General features: G+C 37.0%; 1 protein-coding gene across 3 annotated transcripts in view; it reads right to left on the bottom strand.

The window, feature by feature from the left end:
- Positions 1 to 2,514, bottom strand: part of cdk14 (cyclin-dependent kinase 14) — a 172,321-nt gene that overhangs the window by 61,030 nt on the left and 108,777 nt on the right. The window lies entirely within an intron of this gene.

A 2,514-nucleotide genomic window follows, 5' to 3' on the forward strand; every position in this document is an offset into this window, starting at 1 on the left:
AAAGCAAAATAAAATATGATGTGGTGTTGTTTCACTCTAATAACTTAGTAAGAGACATTACATCCTCTGAAAGAGACCAGCTACAGAGACCAGCTACAGACACCATCAGCAATCAAAAGAATGTGATAGTCAAGTAAGGGTTGTGCCTTCTCATCCTCTCTGGAGCTTCTTACAGTAGAGTTGAACTATTTCCCAGCTGTAGTCAGGGATCCTGATGACCGACTGAGTATGGTTGGACTCAATAACTGGAGTTACAGCTCAGATGTGCTACAGTGCTCTGAATGTTTGTCTACAGACAGAATTAGACCTTATTCAGAGTTATTGAGATGAGGGGATCATGACACCCCATGAACAGATGAAAGGAGAAAAAGTAGCAGAAAATCTTGAAAATCTTGAAAGGTATTGTTCAGATACTTTAGAGCAACCTATCGCTGCCATAATTAGTCGACTAATCGGCGACTAATCCACTATTAAAATAGTCGATGGGTAATTTAATAGTCGATTAGTTGTTACTTTATATTACATGGAGTCAGAGTGTAGTAAAGTTGAAGAAAGTTGTGAGCGTTCAGAACCAATAAATGTACTTTTCATTATTTGAGTCAGTGAGACCAAAACTTTATCTTTAGTGAAAAATACTTGTTTCAGATGTCGACCTCATTAGAGAGATCAGGAATATACTTTCCATCAAACTCATTTTGATGGGTGACCTTTGACCCTATACACCCTTTATATATTAAATTGATATTAAATTGTTATGTCATCTTGAGGGGTGGGGCACCTGTCAAAACGAGTTTGATGGAAAGTATATACCTTATCTCTCTCATTTGATTTCATCTTGTTTTAATACCAGAAACCAATGGAGGACAGAAGCTGAACAATTCATTAAAAGTTTAATAAACTATCATCTTAATTGTCTTTATTTTTAGTTAGTTTAAAGCTAACGGTGGTTAAGATGTTTGTTTTACATCCACTTTGTGAATGACCCGATTAGTTGACTAATCAGAAAAATAATTGATGATTAGTTGACTAATAAAATAATGGTTTGTGGCAGCACTACTATCCATGCTATATCTATTTTGGCTCTATTGCACCACCAGGTGGTCACTTGTGGTACCAAAGTGTTTGAGCCTTATTCTCCCAGAGCATTGGTCTTAGGAATAAGCTTTTCTTCTCCCATGATTTATTGGATACTAGAATAATAGAGAATATGTATCAGTCATGTCTACCCTATAAGAATTTTTTACATTTCCTGTTTTTTTCGCAAAACAATGTTTGATTCTCAATGGCACATACTTTGACCAATCTTTGCAATTTTCTGCACATACCCTATTTGGACAACCACAAATCCAATGGGACACACTCGGCATTAAACGTTATCAGGAATGTTCAGATGGCCACAATCTGATCTGCTTGGAGCAGCTCTGTAGTACAGATTTTTTTTAACCCTTTCTTAACCATTGCTCTGCAGTGAGATAGATTATTGACATGCAGAAAACCTTTACTTCATTTACTCTCTTTACAGGTGTGGAAAAGGTTTTAGACGTTCTGCAAGAACCCAGAGCTTCACCTCAGAACCAGCAGTCCTCAGTCACCAAAAAAGTTGAAACTCTAGACAGAAAAGGCAGCTTCAGTTTCACACAAGTTAAGATTTTCCTCCAAATAATCAAGTCCACAAGTTTCCACACATTTTCCTTTTTTTCCTGATCCTGACAGAGTGACACATGTACCATGACACCCATTTGAGCTGTTAATCATGTGAGTGCCTTTGAGCAAATCCTGATTAGCGAGAGTCTGAGCCTAAAGGGTTTCTGACAAACATGTCAACATAGTTTACCACACTTCATTATGTCGGGGGTGTATGAGCAGGAAAAATGTCTCATTTTGTTTTAAATAGTTTGTTTTTAATCCCATTCAACTGGTTCACAGTTTTTTTCTATCACATTGGCTCATTTCTTGAAACAGAAATTAAATTCTGAAAGAAATGAGCCAAAGTGATAGAAAAAAAAAACTGTTGACTCCTGTTTTAAAAGCAAATCCATATTTCATTGCTATAGACAGAGCCACCAAAACAACACATTCATTCTCAATGACTTTGGCTCCTTTCTTCTCAAAACTCTTTGGTCATTCCTCCAAATAAGCCATCTCCTGCAGCACAGCAGCAAAACAGTTTGCTCCAAAATTAAGTTCTTATATCTGTCAAAGTGTCGGTGCCCTCAAAATATGTCTTCTCTTTAGCTTTCTGTTGGTCCTGCAGACCAAAATGTTCAGACATTTTGTCATTAAGTCACATTACCATGAAAATGTTGATCCCTCATGTTGAGCTGACTGAAGATAAAAGTGATTCCAACTGAAAATGAGACTAGAAAATAAGAACACATTATGAACTCACACTGGCCAGGAGATTGTTGTGGTACTTTATCTCAGTCTGAACAAAAAGAAAAAGAAGTCAAATAACCTGAACAGTCAAAGATACTGTCTATCGCTGCCTCATTAGTCCGGATCTAGTTTCGCCTG

This window comes from Oryzias melastigma, linkage group LG10 (assembly GCF_002922805.2).
Source record: "Oryzias melastigma strain HK-1 linkage group LG10, ASM292280v2, whole genome shotgun sequence".
Classification (NCBI taxonomy): domain Eukaryota; kingdom Metazoa; phylum Chordata; class Actinopteri; order Beloniformes; family Adrianichthyidae; genus Oryzias; species Oryzias melastigma.